This window comes from Centrocercus urophasianus, unplaced genomic scaffold (assembly GCF_019232065.1).
Source record: "Centrocercus urophasianus isolate 14NV4802_14NV808 unplaced genomic scaffold, USGS_Curo_1.0 seq_19, whole genome shotgun sequence".
Classification (NCBI taxonomy): Eukaryota; Metazoa; Chordata; class Aves; order Galliformes; family Phasianidae; genus Centrocercus; species Centrocercus urophasianus.
In genome coordinates, this window is record NW_024884744.1 from 20,212,085 (window position 1) to 20,234,332 (window position 22,248).

General features: G+C 45.4%; 1 protein-coding gene across 6 annotated transcripts in view; it reads right to left on the minus strand.

Annotated features, from left to right (window-relative positions):
- The window catches only part of MAP3K13 (mitogen-activated protein kinase kinase kinase 13), a 77,271-nt gene that overhangs the window by 38,104 nt on the left and 16,919 nt on the right, over positions 1 to 22,248 (minus strand). For 5 of the 6 annotated variants that reach the window (XM_042820257.1, XM_042820256.1, XM_042820258.1 and 2 more), the window contains one exon: positions 17,263 to 17,405. The gene's annotated coding sequence lies outside the window, so the exon portion shown is untranslated. Of the gene's footprint in view, positions 1 to 11,048; positions 11,251 to 17,262; positions 17,406 to 22,248 lie in introns of all 6 variants that reach the window. The other variant, XM_042820259.1, reaches the window with a different exon arrangement.

The window sequence follows — 22,248 nt, forward strand, 5'->3', positions numbered from 1 at the left end:
CTGGAGGTGTCCAAGGCCAGGTTGGATGGGGCCCTGGGCAGCCTGATCTGTTATTGAATGTGGAAGTTGGTGGATCTGCCTGTGGCAGGGGGTTGGATGATCCTTGAGGTCCCTTCCAACCTGGGCCATTCTGTGATTCTATGATGTCACTCTGGTTGTAAGCATAATTCTTCAGGAGAATGCAAAACAGGAAGTGAGGCCGAAATTGCACCACAGTCCATGCCAGTAAAGGAGCTGACCTAAACTTGTACAGAACCCTCCAGAGCCGGTTAGTCCAGAGCTCTCCACGAGCAGCATTACAGTGACTGCCTGCTCGGTGTGGGAGCTGTAGGGTGCCTGCAGCAGCGTGCTTACTGCTCATAGATGTTATATGATCACAGATTTTGCTGTTGATACAAAGAAGGAAAGGGAGAAGTTTCAAACCCGAACAGAATTTCAAATAAATTCCAAACCACCTCCAGCTCAGCACTTCTGGGCACTGCTGACTCCCAGCAGTCTGACAGGGACAAGTGAATCCTTAAGCAAAAGTGTGACCAGTGTCCCTACAGAGGAATCTGCCCTCTGTAACACAGTGTGTTCAGCAGTATGAATGAAACAGTCTTCATTTCACCTGCAAGAAACCCCACAGTAAGAGCCAAAACAAGAACTGAGGTGGTAACATCCCAAAGAACTTCACATGTACAATACACTAGCTAAGAAAAGGCTTTTGCTGTCAGCTCTGCATGCAGTTTTCTGACTTCAGAATGCTTGTGTAGACTTTGCAGACAAAGAACAGCTTTCCTTGCACAACTTCACACCGTATAGCATACACCACTGTATAAGCACCATGTAGGAGGGATGTTTGGGATGTTTATAATCTATATGTACCTCTTTAGCTTCTACACTGAAGAACACAGGCAAGCGATGATCTCCTATCTTAAGGATGCTTCTGCTGTAGCAGCCTCCAAGCCAAAGCTGAGAGCCATGTGCATGTGTAGGAGGGTTGTGCGTATATTGATGATACTCACATTTCACAAAATGCTTCTGCAACTGCAGACTTCAAGGCAGAACCTCTGACTTAAGCTATTTTGATGAGTTCATGCACTCTGCAGCAGGCAAATTTGTTTTTATGTCTGTAAAGGAATTTAAGGCTCAGAGTAATTTTGTCTAATCCCAACTTCTTGTTAGTGATTCCATTTGCTGGCACAGCTTTTCTCCCAGCAAAACCTCCCCATGCCCGAACACAAGCAGGGCAAAGCACCCCTCTTCTGGGAAGAATGAGGCAGCACCTCAACGTTCCAAACAGCCTGAACTGCTGCTGACAGCTATTAGAGAAGTGACAGAGTAATCAAAGCAGCAACGGGGTGGGTGAATCAGCTATCACAAGACATGCTTCCACAATGCCTGATTCGTGTGTTCCCTCTGGTAAGTGTTCTCACACAGCACAGAGCTACCTGCACATGTTGAACATTTATGGCAGTGTCAAAGCAGTGGTCAGGTTGGAAGACATGGCCGAGCCAAACACACGTCTTGCACAGGCTGCTAAGTGAAAGCAATTGTCTGATGCACACTGAAGGACTAAATAAGAGCAGCTGGCAGAAGCTAGCTGACTGACACGGGGCAAACCCGAAGGTCAGAGGGGACTCCTGCCCATACCACCACTTATATCCACACACTGCAGCTCCCTTACGTTTTTCTGGTACTCAGCATGACTTTCTCCAGGCTGCAATAGGTACAGCAAGGTAACTATCACAGAATCACAAAATTGTAGGAGTTGGAAATGACTTCTAGAGATCACTGAGTCCAACCCCAATGTCACCAAGCATATCCTGATGCTTCACACAGAGTTACTTTGCTTTCACTTCTCCAGCTCTAAAAAAAAAAGTGTTTTTTGTTGTTGTTGTTGTTGTTAAAGATCTTGCAAAGCTTTAAGCTAACTATGAACCAGCCCAAGGCAACAGCTTGTTAGCTTTGTGGTTGCTTTTATTTGGGTGTTTTTTGTTTATTTTGGGGGAGGAAGGAATGAATCTCTCACTGTTCCCTCAAGGAAGCTCCTGGATCACAACACACATCCCATCCCTCACATCTGCATGGACTCCCAGCTACAACCTAGCCTTATTTTCAAGTACTGCAATGATGGCTTCACCAAAACACCACTAATTTCTGATAAACCAGCTGAAAACACTTCATCTGACCTGCCTGAGATTTCCTGACTGTCACTGCAGCAGCTCTGATCTCAGCACATTTATGCATGTACCCTTGCTTGCTCTACAAGAAAGCAGCAGATTTACCTGGGTAAACAGAAATGCTGTCACATTCTTGTTGTTTTTTTTTTTTGTCTCCTGTGCTTTTCCCTGCAATTTCTGGCTGTCAGATAAACATTCCATGACTTCTGCAGAACAAGGCCAGACTGTGCACTTTTAATTCCTTTCCCTGGTAAATATTTGAATGCCATCTCAACATCTGCTGTTGGCAGACATGGTATTTCCTGAGCTACACGTGTCAGGTTTACAACTCAACAATCATACTAAGCACTTAGCAGAGTATTTAACATAGCCGTGGGCATCAAGCAGGTGAGACCTGGATGTGAAATTGTGCCACATGTACCATCACAACTCAAGCCTGAGCTCCTGCATCTGCTAATTAATGTTCACCTTTATTCAATATACTCAGTCTATCCCCAAATAGGTGCTCGACGTTTTGGCAAAATGATTTTACAGTTGTAATGTCCTTTTGTCTGTCGCTGCATCAGTGAGAAAGACAACTCTGCCTCGCTTTCTGCTCTGAACTCTTTCTGACAACGACAAAAATAGTACAGCATTCCAGCCAAGAATTATTCAGAATGACTGCATTTGAGTTCTGTGCCTCGAGCCAGCTGGAGGTTTGCACCTCGTATATTCCAGCTCAGCCTGTCGGGGTTCAAAGCAGCAGCACCAAGACCATACCATAGCAAAAAGACCCAGACCAGACGGGAGTGACACAGTTACCCATCTCTGTTTCCTGCTGAGAACCAAGACAGGGATCTGCAGGCAGGCAGATGCCCCTAGCACTCCCCAGGCTGTCTCCTCACCGTGCACACCGACACGCAGTGACTGGTTTTCCACTCTATAGCCCACAACACCTTTTTCCTGCATGAATGTGTCAAACCATTTTTCAAACAAGAACACTTTGGCATTCACTATGTTGCAGCAGGAAGGTTTGTAGCTTCACTGTGCGTTGCATAAGGTAACACCATGTATCTTTGTACCAAGCCCCCCACCTGCTCGTCAGCTCTTCCCTGACACCTGAACCCTTTGTCTTCTTCATGCCTGCTGCCATTTCATGAACCATCTCATCCTCCACCCAACATCTATTTCCAAGCCTGAAAATCCCACTCCACCCACTCATTCACCCCATGAAAGTTGCTTTGCATCTCTGATCACCTCTCTACACCTTTCCCACTTCTCCTCTATCATCTGAGAGGCGAGGGAGTAAAACAGCACTGAGAATCCCCAGTGTGGGCACACCACAGAAACGTACCATGATGTAATGACTGCTTCTGTTGTTCATTTCTTTCCTAACCATTTCCCCAGTGCTGCCTTACATGCTGGTCCAGGAGCTCAGCTAACATCCCACAGGTCTCTTACATCCTTAAGATCTCATTCCTCAGCAGAAAAAAAGCCTAATACAGGATGTTAAGATTAAATTTGTATGTAAACAGCACTAAATGGGACTGCCATTTTATCACCCAAGTTTACGAGATCCATCTGGTACTCTAGATCCACTGGGTCTTACTCTGTGAGCCTTACTTTTGTTGGTGGATGCTCTTCCTTAGAATGATCCCAAATGCATATAGGAAGCAGAGGTGTAAGGAGTATGAGGAGTGCAGCCTCCAGAACCCAGAGCTGACAACTGCTCTTAGCAAAAAATTCTTCTACATTTACTCTATTTATCCTCACTCTTATTTCATGTCACACAGCCAATTATTCATCTGTGAAAGGGTGTGCCTGGTATTATATAGCTGTTCAGCTGAAGAACCTCTGGTAAGCAATCACATCAAAATCCCAACCGGTTGCATCAACCAGACCCCCTTTTCTCAAGTTCTCTTGTCTCCAATGGAATTTAACAGGGCATTACTACACCTTAAAGATCTCTGCTGACTGACCACTGCACAGGCTGTCCATCCGCACTGGGCTCTCTGCACAGACTCCACAGACACCAGACAAACATTTAAACTAGGAACTCCTCCACCATAATGTCACAGATTTGGGGGTGCAGAAGGTGCTTGATTTGGAAGAAGAAATCAGGTGGCCACTTCTGTTTTTTGGCATGAGGAGCAAAGGAAACAATCATCTGTGTGAACAAGGCAGACAAAGAGCCAACCTCCACCCCCACCTTGTATTCAGGGAGACCTCTCCAGCTGATTGCAGTGGAAGCCAGATTGATTCCTGTTTCACCTGCTAGCTAGCCAGCTTCCCAAAGCACGGTTTATGAAATAAGCAGCTTACATAAGTGTGTATTTTCAGCACTACATACATAAATGCTTCCTCTATCCTGTATAAGGTATTTTTGGATCTCCTAAAATGCTGCTGTGTTCTTCCAGGGCTTTGCATTCTTCTGCTCAGAAATTGCATAATCTGATGCCACAGGAAATAAGTGATGTTGCATAATGACTCTTACATTCACTGCAGGATTTTGGTACTACATATTGCTATAGCAAAGCAGCCAGCCCTTCTCTGTGGCTCTAAATTGAGGCCGACAGTTTTTGGAAAAAAGGATGCCAGCCACCCTTGGAGGACAGGGCAGAGGGGCAGCAAAAGGGCTGGCAAAGGAGAGACCACCCCATTTTGTGCTGTTACAATGACCTGAATGCAATGATGTGAAATTAACTCTGTATGCCCATGGACTCCACATCTGCAAATGGGAAAGGGGTTTCTAACCCCACTGTGGTGCCATGAAACCATATCTGCTGCCCCTACAGTCTCCTTCCCATAGAAGAGCCCTCCTTTTTCCCTTACCAAATAAGCACAGTGGTGACAGGTTCATGGTTGGATCTTAGAGGTCTTTTCTAACCTTAACAATTCTATCATTTCCAATGTCTATGGTTGCTTGCACGTCCTGAGTTATGAGCATCCATCAAAGGCCAGTAGTTTCATGTACACTGCTTCAACAGCCAACAGACCACTGATGCCCTCTGTCACAAGCTCTTCAAGGATGCTGTGCAGCACCCAGCTGCCATAACAGGCTAAACACTGGCTAGCCTTTAATACCACTGAATTACTACTGGAGGCCACCTTGGATCAAAATTTAGAAGTGCCTTTACGCTGTATGTATCTCTTATCTTAATAGCTGCCTTGATGGTACAAAACACCTTTGAAAAGCCAGTCACAGGTTTCAGGGCCATTTCCCTCTCTCCATTCTTCAGAATTTTGCACTTTACTACCTCGTTAAGATCCACATTACATTACAAATTAACAGTAACAAATTAAAGGATTTAAATTCAAATATTTCACAACTACAAAAGCCAGGAGAACTTCAGAGCTCACAGACCCCTTGATGGCTTCCCTGGCATTGCCACGTGAAGCTACTAAGATTTCCAAGTACTACCATGGGCTGTGCCTTGTAATTTCCCTTACAGAACAGGAACATCATATTTTCCTCCAAGGAGCAGTGTTAAGATTAATTAATGTCTGAGAGATCTTCGAGGATGAAGATCAATATGTAAGTGCTATTTTCAGGAATCCTATGACTGAATCAAACTCTCACTTGAATTCACGTGAGACATCAGCCCGGTCTCAGGTAAATTCACTCACACAGTTATTATTATTTTTGTAGTAGATATGAATTATTCAACATTTGCAAAGCATTTCTGACATAAAAACTATACACAGCCTCCTCAGCTCCAGCAGCTTATGTGATTCATACCCAGCATTAAGGTAACTAAACAGCTGCAGATGAAAACAAAACAAATACCGGGGCACGTGCAGAGCTTTGGCCATCCATCACCACTACAAATGCTGGCACCCAACAGGGAGAGCAGCACACCTGGAGGAGCAGGCAGCTCCCAGGGGGAGCAGCAGCACCAGGCTGTGCTCAGTGAGCATCACTGCAAAGAGGATTACTCCTCAACAGAGCAGCGAGCACAATGGCCTGCTCAGGAGCCTCTATTAAACCCATCTTACCGACACGGCGTACGGGCTGGAGCAGCACCCAAGAGGTATGATCCTATTCTTCAGCCACAAGAGCTGCCTGTGGTGGTAACACGATCAGGGCAGCACACACAGTGCACAATGTCAAGGGCTGCAGAATCACAGAGCAGAGTGTACAGGCCCTGTGTGCCGCCTGGCATCCTGCAGGGACCTTCCAAGGCAACGCCAGCCCCTGGCTCACCCTGCTAGGTAGCTGTGACAAAGGAGGGGGATCTTCTCAGACCGTGAGGACAGAGGTAAGGTGTTCCAGATTCCAAGGGTAAGCTCCCAGCCGTGCATCTTCATTACTGCTTCCGGTGTCCTTCACAAGACCTGAAGGCTGCAAAGCGATGGGCTGGGGACAGGAGAGGACAAGCATCCCAGGAGCAAAGGAAACCTCCACTCCGAGGCCTGCACTCCACAGTCCTGCTGCTGGAGGAAGCCCAGCTTCCCTCCACACCCCATGGGGGTCTGCATCTCCTTTCTTTCCTCACAGCACCCCTCACCCTGCTCTATAAACAGCAGGGACAATATCACAGGTCTGAGAGATGATTACAGAACCACATGCTTTCCAAGGAAAAACCCCTTCTTGACCCCAGCCTACTCCCAGTTGTCACAAGTGCCTTTAAGCCCACTCCAGCACGCAACATTTTGGTTAAGGTTATAAACAGGGGAAGAGTACAGAGGTCAAAAGTAAGTATTCACAGGGGAGACAGCAAGCACACACAGTGTTTCTGCTTCCAGCCCACCTTGCCATGGCAGCCAGCTTGCTATCCAATCCAAAGCAGTGCATGGTTTCAGTGAAATATTTACTGCCCACCCCCTTTTCCCCTGCAAAAAGCAAAAGTGATTTGCTGAAGTGTCACAGCAAGAGCATCGTTCAGGAGCTCCAGCCCCAGCACAGGGCATAAGGAGAGAAAAGAAATGTCCTAAACAGGCCAGGGCTTGCTGAAGTGTTCCACTCCTACCTCCTTTCTGCAAACACAGAGGTAGCATTTGCCTCAATTTATTCACTTTCATTCAGTGATGTGCAGAAGCAGCCCTCTGCAATCTTCCTCCGCAGCTGGAACTTCAGGTGGGAGCTCAGCAGAGCTGCTGGGTGCAGATAGCTGTGGGCACTGCCTGGCCCACCCTGTCCTGAACAGCAGGGCTGCAGAACCTGCACCAACATCAATCTGTCCATATGGCAGATGTCAGACCTGTTCCTCTCTTTTATTTTTATAGAGATAGATATAAATAGATAGATAGATAGATAGATAAAAGCTTGTAAGATTCTCCCATTTTGGAAAATATGATGACTATTTCCACGACTGAACTTGAGGAAGCCCCAAAAGAAGCACCAATTCCAAACAACCCCAGGCTCAGACACCTTCTCATATTTGCTCCCAGTCATTAAAAAAGAACACAACAGAAAACAGTACAAAACCTTTATCCTGTCCTCTCAGAACAGCGCCTATTTTAATAACTATCAATTGTGAAACCGCTTACCTATGAAGAGATCCTCAAACAAATCATGACTCAATTTGCTGATCCATCAGAGATAAGGCACTTACCAACTCCTCAGCATGGAATACAAAAGAGGAAGGTTAAAAAAGCAGAGGGAGGAAAACGTGCCCCCATTAACACCGTACAGCAGAGCATGCTCACCAGATGCGCTGCACTGGGAGCTGTTGGCTAATTGCAGGCGTGGGGGTCACAGTGAATCCCGGCCACAGATGCAACCATCAGGCAGCAGGGGACAAAGACAGCTCTGAGTGACAGCACTGCTCCAGCTTACAAAGACCCAGAGGGCCCAGGAACAAAACCGGTGCGAGAGCAGGGGCAACCAGCTCCACCAAAACATCGTGTGTTGGAGTTTCACAGCAGCACTGTGCTACAGAAATGGAGCTTCAAGAGGTCGCAGCCCCAGAAATAAAAAGCCACACAGCAAAAAGGACAGCAGCAGAAACTTGCACGCCACTAACAACTTTAATTGCAGGATATCTGTGATGGCACAGCAGGTGTTGAGAGAAGGGCCACACCTGCAGCCAGACCTGCTCAATCTCTCTCATTTCACTTCTGTTCTTCTCAAATATTTCTACGTGTTCTCCCTCAAAACCAGCGCTCACGAGTTCTTCTGTCGTTGAAACAGACTGCCTATTGATAAAATCCATCTATCCAAACATACAGACCTGATGTCATCTTTCCCCAGATCAACCCAAAATAGCCCATTTTTCATTTACCGAACAGAGCTATCTGGCTTGCTATGATTAAGATATTGCAGCACAGACACCTCCCCCCAGGCTCCAAAAATAAAATCATAGAACAGCTCCACTCATTTCATTGGGAGAAAACATGACATCATGCCTCATCCAGGTGAGCATGAATACGACAAATCTTGCCCCCGTGAACTGATCTTTAACCCAAATGCTGCTCCCAGCTCCTGGTTTATTGGGGAAAGGGGGGAGCTCCCGGTGCCACGCAGATGCCACACAAGCTGCTGCTTGCTGTAATAAAGGGAAAATTCCTAACAGGCTGCTAAGAAGAAAAAGACATCTCTCCATCACTTCAGAAACGCATTTGAATTATTTACTACCGTGACACAACAGAAGAAGCATTTCATTAGTCCACATGGGAAAGCATCACAATTGCCTAGAAGGGAGGAAAAAAAAAAAAAAGGAAACAAAACAAAAACCAGAATTGCCATTTCTAGTATGACATTCCCTGCATATTCCACACATATCCAATCTCTATCGCTTTCCCTGCTTCCCCTTTAAAAGGGGGGCACAAGAAGATAACGTGCAGAATTGTAACTGAAAAATGTCTCTCAGACAAGCGAAAGGACAGGGCAGCTCCAGATTTGTAACGTGGGGATGGATGAATTCAGGTTTCCCATTTCCCCATCCCTGCCCTCAGCATCGTTTTTCAGCCCTATCACATCACAAATGCAACATCCATCTGTCCTTCCCAGATAAATGGCGAAACGGGAGCGCTGCCCATCCAACACAGACACAAGCACACACGCTTCAAAACAGACATTTTCTCCAAATACTCACAAGGATGAAGGTTGCCGACGTGATGCTCCATTTTCTGGTTTTAAAAAGATGGAAGGCAAAAAAAAAAAAGAAAAAGAAAAAGAAAGAAAAAAGGAAAAAAAAAAAAATAAAAAAGGAAGTGTTGCAAAATAAAAGGAAATTCCACCCACACAATCCTGCAGCCTGCTGCAAAGGAGCACAGAAGCGTGCTGACGTCACAGATTCATGAATGGATGGAAATGGGGCTGTTTGGAGATTCGGCGGAGCTGGCTGGGGAGCAGAGGGCAGCCAATCCGTGCAGGCACCGCCAGCCACCTCCTGCCTGCCAGATCCGGGCAGCACGAGCCCAGCAAGCCCACGCCAGCAAGGCGGGGAGGGGATGCAGGGAGCAGGCTGTGCATCGCTGGGGCTGGGGGGAAAATGGCATCAGTGCTGCCATGCCGGGGAAGGAGCGGGCGAGGACATCCTCCGCTGCCTCCGAGCCGAGCTGCTGCCCCTGCGCGCGGCTCGGTGACGGCAGCGTATCGAATAGCAGCCATCTGTTCTATGAATCAAGTGCATTTAGTAATCAGAAAAGGAGTTTGTTATCTCTCGGGTTGGTGCTTTTTTTTTTTTTTTTGAGGATTTCAAACCCTGGGTATTATTATTAAGATAATGAAATATAAGCATGCACTGGAAGGAAGCCGCAGGGAGAACAATAGGAGGCTTGTGTTTGATAAGTGATGCAAAGGCACCAACAAAATCCAAATAGGAGCACAGACAGAATCACGCATTCAGCTCCCCCAAACATTCGCACAGCAGGCAGACAAGCGCCCAATGTCAGCAGTGCTCAGCACAGCTCCGAGCACACCGAGCTGAAGACGTGCGGCCGTGCGCAGGGAGCAGAGGGCACAGCAGGGCTCCAGACACACAGCAGCCCACCGCCATCTTCATCCCATCCCACAGCCGTGCCAACGCACGTCCTCAGTTCTGCACGCCAGATGCAAGGGCACCGCGCCATGCTGGAGGCCTGGGTGGATGGCAGTGTCCTGGTGGAGGCACCAAGAGCAGCACCAGATCACTGGTCGTACAATTATAGAATCGCTAAGGTTGGAAAAGATCTCCAAGCTCAGCCAGTCCAACTGCCCACCTATCACCAATACTTCCCACTAAACCACATCCCTCACCTCAATACTTGCATTCTCTCTGCCCAGAACCAAGCTCAGCCTTGGTTTTGCATCTCTGAGATAGGAGAGAAGGAGCAGGGAGGCGAGCATGGCCAGGAATTAAGGCCTGAAGAAAAACCTCAGCTGCACACTATGCTATTACACCATTTGGCATAGGCTGCCCAGAAAGCATGGTGCCCCATCCCTGGAGGTGCTCAGGGACAGGCTGGATGGGGGTTCTGGGCAGCCTGAGCTGGTGGGGGGCAGCCAGCTCACAGCAGGGGTTGGAACTGGGCAAGCTATAAGGCATCTTCCTACCCAGGCAGTTCTATGATTCCATGATCTTGGAGGGGGGTAACAGAACTCAGTGTGATAAGAACTGTTTCTCAACAATTTGTAGCTTCCAGATTATTAACAGCCAGGATTTTCCACATTTCCACCTCCCATGCTCCTAGCCAGTAGGAAGCAACTAAGCCAAAATTGGATGTCCTGACATTTACCCTATGAGGCACATTTTGAGAGGATGACTGAGGCATTCCCATCTTTTTCTGGAGAAATTGGGTAACATCCCAAAATCACAAACAAAGCAGACCAGGGTGCAACAAACAAAGCAGATCTGAGTTTGGAAAACGAAGACTGTGCTCCTTTATACCCCTGGTTCTAACTTCACTGGAAGGAGAACGGCCTTCCTGAAGGCTAACAGAGCCACACACACAGAGAGTACTTACACAAAATGCACTTACATGAGGAGATGGGTTGTTGTTTGCACGTGGTAAGACAGTAGGGTTATTTGTTGTTTTTTTGTTTCAGTGTCTTTGACAGGGAGCCAGGGGCTCAGCAGATGGCCTGGATGGCACAGCCAGAAGGTAAAGCATGGAAGCTCTCTGCACACCCTCACCTCTCAGCGGTACCCAGGAGCTGGATGCAATCAATCCAACCAAAGGGCTGCAATGATATGAGTGCATCAGTGGGCCCCAAATGCAGTGGCAGCCACAATCATTCCAGCTTTGATTCGGGACTTCAGTTTTTGAATGGAGCTTTATAAAGCTGACCGGAGAAAATGAAAATTAATGCAAATCTCTCGTTACCTACTTTCATGATCAAAGGAAGCACACATTAACTTCTGCTGAGGAGATCTAATGAATGAAAACCCATTTTTTAAGAGCCAGAATTCACGAAAAATACATCATGAGGTTTCTACCCAGACAATACAACAGCTGCAGGTTAAGCAGTAGGACACAAAAGAAGCAGCAGTGCTGTGAAGGGAATGACATTTCCAAGGGATGTCTGCATGCCACGACTTCTTACCACCTGGACATTTGGGTCCTGCCTTCCTTGTTCCCAGAGCACAAAGTTCTGCTTTAAAGCTTTGCCACCACGGTGTGGAAATGAGCTTATAGATTCCTGTGCACTTTTAGGACAGAAAGCAAAATGGCAATTGCTTCCTTACCCTAAGACAAAATAGGATAAAGACAGGATTGAGAAGGGGAGCACAGTACCACGCTCAGAAAGTGGTAGAAAAGGAGAAATATTGCCTAACGCAGCTAAAAGCTCAGAGGCAAAAATAGAACAGAAAACAATTTTCAGAGGTTTCCAAGGGTTAACTGCAGTGACATTTCAAAAACACCCAGCAGGGAAAGTAAGTGGGAACAAAACCCCAGGGCGGCTCTAATAGAGGAAAAGCACTTCAACGTGCAACTTCAGATTTTCTTTTCCATGGTGCCCAGGGTCAGTGTACCAACACTGAATTGTGTCCTCGTCTCAACAGCCCAGGTTACAACTTTACAAATGGTCCTGAACTGAATCCAAGATAAGTACCTTCACTCAGTATGAAAAGCAACCACTGGCCTAAAAGCGATGGCTGCTTATAAGATCATGCTGGTAGCCAAACAACAGCATTAGGAAACAGGAGGGCTGCAATCAGTTATGTGCTTCAACAGCACACATTAGCTCCTCTGTTGCACAAGTGGTGTGTAACTACAAGTGGATCAGTGTTAGAATTTCCCCATGTCTCCTCCAGACACAAGGCAAAAGCAGGGGACTCTTTATGAAGTATCAGATGGTCAAACACGACCCTATGTTTAGTTCAATGTTAAAGCAAAAACAGAAGGAAAAAAAGTACGGGGTATGGTAAGGATATAAGCTACTATAAAAACAAAGTTCATGTGGGAGCACACAAGCACTAGTGACAAATTCACAGCTAGAAAGGATATCTGAGTAACAAAATGGACCACTGAGACACAGCAGGCAAAGCCAGTGGAAATGGGTGCAAAAGAAAAGCTAAAAGTACTTAACAAGTAACTATTCATGATTTATAATTTATGTAATTTGTAACTATAATTTATTTATCAACAAACTTGGAAAAAAAGGTTGGTGGCCCTGCCTGTGGCAGAGGGTTGGAAATCCTTGAGGTCCCTTCCAATCCAGGTCATTCTGTGATTCTGTGATATTCACTGTATTTGTAAAAGATAGGATAATTAAGGACTTCCGAGCCAATGAGTAACTAATAGGAATGCTATACAGTATCTGCTAGGCGTAGCACTTTAAAGTTGACACGTCACATTAATTTGAGCCTGGTTCTAAGATGCTCGTTTAACAAGCACCTCCAATCCAGTGACCTTCAGTTTTAATAAACTGGAAAACCATTGAAAATACAGGAAACTGAAAACAACAATATCAGGCCAACATTCGAAAATAACGTAAGCTTGCTGCTTGTAGGCCTTGGTAACGTGACACTGACCTTAGGGAGAAATAATAATACTTTAAAATAAAAAAAAAAAAAAAAAAATCTATCTTTGGATGTAAGGGATGGTGTGCTACATCAGAGCAATGCCCGTTCATCCCAGTGTCCCATCTCTGTTGGCACACAGGGAATCAGAAAAACTACAGCAAATGCCAAACACTCGCTCTGGCAAAAGCAGAAAATTAGAAGAGACTGAAGTAACTCAAAGGCTGATTTCATAACTGCATGTATATAAGGCTGCTTACAAATCCACTCTGCTGAAAGCCAAAGTATTTGCATAGATAGGATATCTAAAAGGATGCTTCACTGTCAAGCTCTGAAACGTACAAAATACTTGATTCCCTCCAAGCCTGCAGGCAAACGTTCCACTTCTGAGTGCCCTGAACTTCAGTGGTGGGGTGGGCAACAGAAATCGTCTGTAAGCCTGGAGATCTTCTGGTGGTTTTGGTTTGTAAAATCTCAGAACTGAGGAGACTCTGGTCAAGAGTCCTTCCTGCAAACACAGCTGAGAATAATTGCAACCTGACAGGACCTGAGCTGTGGTGAGGCCTTCAGGTCTGTTCATGATTGAAAGCAGAGAGCTGGCGGTGGCTACGAACTCGGACACGCAGTGCTTTGAGAAAGTCACCCCCCGTCTTTAATGCCTAACCAAAAACACAATTAAAGGGAAGGAGACGAGTACATTTTCTGCTTATTTTTCCCCTTGGTGGTCATTTGTAGAAATCCCTAGCAGAGGACCCACGAGAAAAGCAGATCCATTTATTTGGGGAAGCAGTGATTCTCCCAGAGAACGCTCCAAAATGAAGCCCTCCATAACAATAATTAACAGTAACAGAATTGCCAGCAGTGACAAATGCTGCAAAAGTAATAAGAATGTACAATTATCAGCCATAAGGGATGCTTTTAAAGCTGGCTAAGCTACAGCCACCCTTCCCCTCCCAGGCTGGGAGCTGCAGAGCACTGCTGGGCTCGTGGGACCTGAGAGCCAAGCCTCAGCATTAACATGTGGAAAGGAGAGTCCTATCATCTACATTATTCCCACAAAAAGGCACTGATCTGTCAGTGCAGAAATAGGAAACCACTGGGAAATAATGAAACAATGTAGGATGTTCTGTTCAGAGGGTAAAATCCACTCGCACAAATACACCAACAACTGCTGAGCAGATGTTCTGTAAGAAGGATTTGGAGCTATAGAGTGCAAATAAAGAGCTATAAACTGAGTGCAAATTATAAATATCAAGTTGTCACAACCAAGGCAACTTTATCCAGTGGCAGGAGCACAAATTCAAGAGAATGGAAGTAACCAGTCTGTTCAGTTTTGGTAAAGTCTATAGTAAAGCCCATTTTTGGGTGAGGCTTGCCAACAAACAATTCACCACAGAACCATCAGGAGAGCAGAGCTGACAGGGACCTAATGGCTGAGCAGGCTGACTGAGGTTGCTCCATCTGAGCAAAGTAAAAGGGGAGCCTGGAACTTTGCAGGAATCTCTTCCTATGAGGACAATGAAATACTGAAAGCTCTGCAGCAAGACCAGAAGCTAAAAAATTAATCTGATCTTTTGCAGCATGAGGTCTTGCTGAATTAAATCTTTCCAGCCTTGCTGCTGTTACACAATCTCTTTGAGGAATATTACTCAGACTTATAGCAAAATAAGACAAAAAATGTCAAAAGCCCATTAAGGAAGCTGAATTCAAGCATTTGTAAGTTGGAGCCTGATAGAATGAGGCACTATTTTTGGTATTAACTGTTCTCTGTAGCTTTGTGATGAAGTTCCTTTGAGAACCGTTGATCAGCCCTATGTAAATACTCCTAAGACACATAAAACCTACTCATCATCCTCCTCCCAGACCAGCACCATGAAGCTCTCAGTAGCTTTTTCTTTACAGCTCACTGCTCTTTTTCCTTCTCCTCTTTCCTGTGGCATTTCTTCTGTTCTGCTGCTGCTGAACACAGACCCCAGGATCTTCTTGGTTGGTCTGAGGAATCACAACACAGAATTACTCACTTTACAAAGAGTGATAAAACCTTAAGCATTGGAAGTCAGGTTTAACAGATTTTTGGTTCAGAACAGTTAGATTGAGTGTCAAACTTGTCAGCAATGGTGGTTTTGACTCTTGCTTTCAAGAGTGATGCTGGACAGCACAGAATCACACGTACCAACCTAAAGCAGGACACTCTCAGGAGGTGCTGCATGGCATACCAAACACACTTGCTATCTCAATTAAGTCATAGAGCAGTCTCCAAAGGACAGCCAAAAACAAAACATCCCTCAAAGGGGCACGTAAAAGTTAGGCAATGTCCCAGTGTTCATCTAAATCAAACCATCAGCTTTGCATGCACAGGGTTTTACCTATCCAGACAATCACAGAACGGCCAGGGCTGGAGGGGACCTCAAGGATCACAAATCTCCAGCCCCCCTGCCACGTGCAGGGCCACCAACCTCAATAAGTTCTCAATAAGAGAAAATAAGTACCATGCTTGTAAACACAAGTGATGCCTAGGTGAGAAAGAATGGCAGTCATGTTCAAAAACATGGCAGCTGAGGCATTAACCCCAGGACATCCCAGGACAGTTCTGTCATAGCAGTATACAAAACCTGCAGTACTTCACGAGGAGAGAAACAACAGTTAGTACACATCCCCTTCAAGCTGAGGGCTGCAAGCCTGCTCAGATCCAACATCCCACTTAATAGTGAGGCAAAGTTTGCAGAAAGTGCCTGTATCCCCTGCATAAAGAATCTAACAGGGTCAGGAAAAAAAAGATATAGACAATAAACTACATGATTACAGCATGTCTGGTTGACTTTCTCCCCCACTGCTTGTGATTTACTAGACTTCACATTCCTCCACAGAGGCACTTTTTGTCCTTAAGGCACCTCTATGCCACTAGGACCCCACGACTGTGCATATTACACACCAAACCAGAGCTCCTTTTCTATCAACCAAAGAAAATGGGACCAATAAAAAGACACAGTGCTGATGAAGAAACTGATGAATTGTTGGTGAAGATGCAAGGGCAGGGTAGTTTATGCAACTAATTGCTCTCATTGAGATGAAATAAAGTTTAAATCAAGGGAGAATGCCTTTCTTTAGTAAAATACTTCACCTTAATTATAAACCACAGCACGATAGAGACTGAACACATGAATGCTTTGCCTCTATAGCACCCATTATTGCTCACAGAACAACTAAAAATTGAGAGCTTTTATATTATATTATATGTATCTCCACCTTTCCTGTTCCTGCAATCCTTCATATGGGTGGCTCATATCTCTATTTTTCTCCTGTATGAATTGTCTTAATAAAATTTATAGAACAAGGCTGTTTTCAGTCTCCTTGAGATTGGAAAGGTTTCTTGCCTTCTGCATACGTCCATTCACAAACTAAAAAAAACTACAATGATTTTACAGTTAAAGGAATGATTTCTCAGCTAGTATCTGTAAAGAAAACAAGAATATTTATTTTTTTTTAAACAACATTCCTCTAAGCTTAATTCCCAAAAGATTATAGTATTGCTTTACAATCTGCTCCTTCTCACAGTTCTCACATACAGCTCTGCACCCTATTTGAAGTGTTAGATACCTTCTTTTCATACAAAAACACAATAAGAAAGCCCCTGATTGCAGCTGGTACTTGCCAAAGGGCAGCATCAGACAGAAAGTGAGACACACAAGCTCTGCACTACCTATGGCAACAGACATCAGACACAAAATCAGCAGCAAGAGCAAGCAAATGAGTGCCCATAGCACAGCAGTTACCTCCAGCAGTCAAGTCTGATATTACTATAGACACTAAGCATAGTTTTAGAAACATTGAACAGTTGCTAGAAAACAAACAAATGGCTAAGAGCATCTTGTTCTAGCATTATTTAGCCTATAGCCTGCTTCTCAATTTTGAAGTGAATCATTATTCTCTACATTTTATGGAATTTCACTGGTGTGTCGACTCGTTTCCTCCTGTTCTCTACAGACTGCATCTGAATCAGAACCCATCAGACATCCTGCAACTAAGCTACTGTAGGAGGGTGAGGTTAGCAGTGACACGGCTGTGAACATACTATCACACAAGATGGTAAGTTTACCTCATCCCCACCTTTGAAAAGCAAAGCACATCTAAAATTTATGGGTAGCTGCAGGAGTGAGTGCTTCATTGTTTTGTGCTTGCTCAAGTTTCTGACTCGTTGCTACAGCTCAAGCACAGACAGCTGTGGGTACCTGAACATTCTTCCAGGTGCACTGAAAGCCCATGTCCCCTTGGCTTGCTGTACATGTGACTCTTCAAGTCAGGTAAACCAAGCTGGTCCCTGAAGCTGCACCACAGGTAATGCTCAAGACAGCCCAGCACCGAATTCTTCTCTCTAGAAAGAAAAGCAATAAGGAAACTCAGAATCCTATTGAAGAAAAATCTGTTTAATTAATTGCTCTTGGTACCCCCCAAAAAATCCTATTAGCACACCTTGATGCTACACAGTACATTTAAACGCAGCAGAAAACTGCCAAATTAAGTATGTGCTTTCAGAAAGGATGGGAGCTGGAAGCAGAAAGACTTCATCACATTTAGCACATCCTTCCTTAGCACACTCTATAGTTCTTTTATGTTACAGTGTTAATCTAAATTAAGAAAGCAGCTCCCACAATAGAGCTCGCAGCTTTCCATGTTAAATGCATACATCTCATTCTGGATTGGATTTTAAAGTAACACACTTTAAGATAATCTACTAATGATTTTTCTCTAGTAATTTTATAGCTACACTTCAAGTTGTTTCCCTATTTTCAAGGAAATTTTAGGAAAGGCACAAGCTGTTACAGTCCTCCATCATACACACAGCTCATCGTACCATCTTCCCTCTTGCCATCACAACCATGCAAGCAAAGACACTGGGGCTTCCAGTCCTCAGCCTGCTGCATATTCTTCCCATCCCACAAAAATGTAAAGGACTGCAAGACTTAGCCCAGCTCTGTAAGCCAATATTCTTGGTAATAAATAAATCAATCAATAAATAACATGAATAGAACAAACACAAAACCACTCATATGCAACAAAGAGAATCATGTGATCTGGAAACTATTACAAAACACACCTGGTGATCAGATTTTTTTTCCCCTTTCCTATCAGCCAAGGATTTCTTTCAAGCTGTTACTTCTCATCCCAACAAAATACCAGCAGAATGCTGAGTATCTGGACTCAAACACAATTCCCTACAGATGTATTTTATTTAAAGAACTGAACAAACAGAATGCTATTTGCTTTGAAATTCTCCTACAAGTGCTGAAAGCAGAGCTGCGACTGTTGCATTGTGCTCAGAGCTCGGATTGCATTTGGTTTAACATCTGTTAGAGATGCTGCTCACTGCTGTAGCATGGCTTTGCACTCTTGTGATGGCATCTAGTTCAAAACAGAAGATTTTGTGCAGAATAAATACTTACAGGGAAGATGTATGAACAGCACAAAGCCAGCAGCTGCAGCTGACTTCTTCAGTCACCTTTGTCCCAACCTGGCTGCTGGTCCCAGATTATTGCTGGTCTTTAACTACCCAGGCCTTGAAGCCCTGGGAAGTTCCTATCCCAGCTCAGCAAGGTGGGAGGGTTTGTTGTTTTAACCGTTTGCTGATAGCAGCTTATCAGCAAGTTTTCAAAGGTTAAACATCACATTTGCATGGCAAAGAGACAGAAAGCACAAGGCAAACTTTGGATTTGTGCTACCCTCCCTGCTGCAGCAGGTTCCTCCAGCGAGAGCCAGGGCTCCTATACACCACTGCCCACAGTGCCATCCAGAGAAGGAAGAGAAATGAAAATCTCTGTTCAAAAAAAACATAGCCAGGGCCAGCCCTGCTTAATTAAACAGTGACACTAAGTTACACACTTACTTCTAATTCATCCTAGCTGAAGCCACACACCAGCAGCAGCTGCCTCTCTCGATTACCAACCAATGGAATCATAGAACGGCCTGGGTTGAAAAGGACCACAATGATCACCTCGTTCCAACCCCCTGCTATGCGCAGGGTCACCAAAGTCACCAACCAGCAGCCCAGGCTGCCCAGAGCCACATCCAGCCTGGCCTCCAATGCCTGCAGGGATGGGGCATCCACAGCCTCCTTGGGCAACCTGTGCCAGTGCCTCACCACCCTCTGGCTGAAAAACTTCCTCCTCATATCCAACCTAAACCTCCCCTGTCTCAGTTTAACACCATTCCCCCTTGTCCTATCACTAACCACCCTCACAAACAGCCGTTCCCCCTCCTGTTCATACGCTCCCTTCAAGCACTGGAAGGCCACCATGAGGTCTCCCTGCAGCCTTCTCTTCTCCAAGCTCAACAAGCCCAGTTCCCTCAACCTTTCCTCACAGCAGATCTGCTCCAGCCCTCTGCTCATCTCAGTGCCTCCTCTGGCCCCGCTCCCAGAGCTCCACATCCTTCCTGTGCTGGGGGCCCCAGGCCTGGATGCAGTGCTGCAGATGGGGCCTCACAAGAGCTGAGCAGAGGGGGACGATCACCTCCCTCTCCTGCTGGCCTAACCTAAGTGAACAGAACCCCATAGTGAACAGAACTGTCATTTAAAAGTGTTTACTGCCACTGTCACACTGTCACTGTCCACTGTCCCATCTTCAAAGCATTCTGGCACAACTGAAATTACCAATATTAATAAGCACAGCCTAATTTAGCCCCTGACATATGAACAGAGCTCACAGTGTTTTACTCCACACACTCACTGGGTGAAGTCAAAGGCCAGGAGGTGCCACCAAAGCAGCCCTGTACCTCCACACAGGGAGAACAGATACACATCTCCCACGATGCACCCACAGGTACATCGCTGGCCCACATGCTTTGTGGGGTCACTCCTGCTGGAAGCCACTCGCCCACAAATGGCTGTACGCTCTTTGTGTTCTGTTTACAAGATGTGTCCCCAGCACATCAGTAGCAGTGGAACCTCAGAGGCTCTGAGCACATTGCCAGCTGGGAATAGGCCAATGTGCAGATAGCAGTGACCTGGGAAGGTGCAGGGATGCTGAGAAAGGCAAATCGGGCTGCAAGGTACGCTGGCAATTTGGGTACTGCGGGAAAAGAACAAGCAGCTTCTACACAACACCCATTAGTGTAAAAGCTAGGATAACACCATTCAAATCGATGTTGATATTGGAAGAATTCACCTATTTCGGAGGCAGCAGACCTCTGTATCAGCCTTTCTGCACAGGCAAGCTGCACTGTGAGCATGTGAGGAGAGCTGCCCTGAGGGATGTGCCAATCGTACAGGAGAACAGCTGCAGGCAATCCTAGGGAGGCCTGGACCTGCATCACACTTCCTGAGCATCTGTGAGCACACTCCTCATAGTTCACTTGGCTGGAAGCACCCTCACTTCTGCAGGTCCCACATTTATACCCATTTACACCCACATTTACACTAACATACTGTCTGGTTTATAAAACTAGATCTCTCTGGGTTCCTCTGCCACATTTGTGTTGATAGTGTCTAAGGTCTTTGGATACATTAAGTGATGTGCCTGATACATGCTAGCTGTACGTTGTTACCTTGTCCCTCTCCTCTCCTGAAGCAGTCATCACTGAAGTGCTTATTCCTCTCTATTTCAGGAGCAGGGGCTTTTAGCATCCACGCAGCTCCATTTCAAGCTACAAAAAGGTAAATCAAAGAAGTAGACTGCTTCTGCTGGGAAGATTAAGCACTTATGACATCCCCTGGTTCCTGTAAAAGTCTCTGGAACAATCCACTCTTCTGCAAGTTATCTTTCCTTCTGGCGTGCCCAATAAACAACCATTGTCGGGCTTCAGGCCACAGAGCAGTCTGCAATAAGATCCAAGACATCAAAAATACCTGACTGCTCCTTACAGAAACCAAGTCATTCAACACAGCTTACAGTGTCAGTAGGTAACATGCTGCAGCATTGTGTTATCTAGATTGAGGACTAAGGAGCTCCTACCCAATTACATCACCTTGATGCAATGAGACTGCTAAACACATCAAGGTGCAAATAATTGAGGCTAGAAAGGATCAACCCTTCCCCATTATTTCCTTGAATCACTCCTATCCTAAGGAATAGGCTTAGACTCATCAAATAAATTTATGAAGGGAGAGAAGTTGTGGATTAGCATTTCTAATGACTAAAATTGCTTATCTGAAAATGAATGCTTTCCCTGACCACCATGGAGACCTCTACCTCCACTTTTCTTCCTTTTCTAGCTTTCACCTCTCCCGGACCATAACCTAAACATCATTATCTGCTTCTCTCCCCTCTGTTGTCAGAGAAGAGCCCATTCCCTTCCTGGTTTATATCTTTCTCACCTCAACTAACTCTTCTCACTGTTGGCAAGCTAGAAAGAAATAAACTACAAATGCTACCAAATCTATGGAGAGCTGTCCAGCCTTTGGAAATCCTCCATACAAGGAGTGCAGGTCAGTAAAGAGTGCACACGTTTTCCCTTTTGAAAGCATGAATGGATGTCCAAGCACATACAGTAATACCCCCTTATTTTGCACTCTCCTCAAGACTGGGAGTACGGTTTAGAAAGTGACCATGCATTTCAGAAGCACGTTCGACCAGTAGATTTTTTCTCTCCTGTGGTAGTGAAAAAAACTGAAGGAACAGAAACCGACAGCAAAACCACAATTAACCTACAGAGAGAAAATTAAGTGCTGCGAGCACACCCACATCAGAAGCCTCTTTTTCACTGCAATTAGCTGCTGGCAGTAAGCTTGCAAAGCCAAGACAGCATCTAATGTCTTCCACACACCTCAAATAGGAACACACCACTGCTGAGACAGCAGGACCTCAATTTTCACTGCTGGCTGCTTTGAACTTCCAGCTTCCCAAAAGCCAATGACTCTTCTTCCTATAGAACAGCAACCTTTGCAGGCACGTGGAAAAAGAGGCCAGATCTGATGCTAAAAAGATATGGATGACAACAAAACACTGGTGTGCTGTGCTGTTCAAATGACAGGAAACAATAAATCTTTATATTGGCACATTACAATATGATTATACTGCAATTGCAACGTCCTTGTGAGACAATCATGCTACTTGCTTTTGAGAAACTCTTAAAATAAGATAAAAGGCACTCAGCAAATTAAAGAGTTTTTTCTGTATCTCATCAAACATTGGTTAATGATCCTGCCTTCATACAGAGGCTGCAGAAGAGACACATCCCAAAGAAGCACCTCTCCAACCAGCTCACAGAACACCTCCTGGAGC